Here is a 262-nt window from a genome sequence, read left to right as displayed (position 1 = left end):
CGGCGGGGAGGCCGCCGCCCAGCAGGGACCAGCAGGGAGGAGCCGTCGGTGGCCGGCCTGGGCCCCAGCACGAGCGGAAGGGGAGGGCTGTGTGTCTATTTGAAAAGATGCCTCATTAAACAGCTTTGCACTCACAACACCGGGAACGGAGCCACCTCGTCTCGTCTCACTCCATCCAGGGTTTCCATGGAGACTGGAATAGCGGCAGGTGCCCCCCTCCCAGGGGCAGGTGGCGGTGTGCTCACCCCTGCCCGGAGGAGGG

This window comes from Myotis davidii, unplaced genomic scaffold (assembly GCF_000327345.1).
Source record: "Myotis davidii unplaced genomic scaffold, ASM32734v1 scaffold72, whole genome shotgun sequence".
Classification (NCBI taxonomy): domain Eukaryota; kingdom Metazoa; phylum Chordata; class Mammalia; order Chiroptera; family Vespertilionidae; genus Myotis; species Myotis davidii.
The sequence above is the reverse complement of the archived record's forward strand: the minus strand, read 5'-3'. Positions refer to the sequence as shown.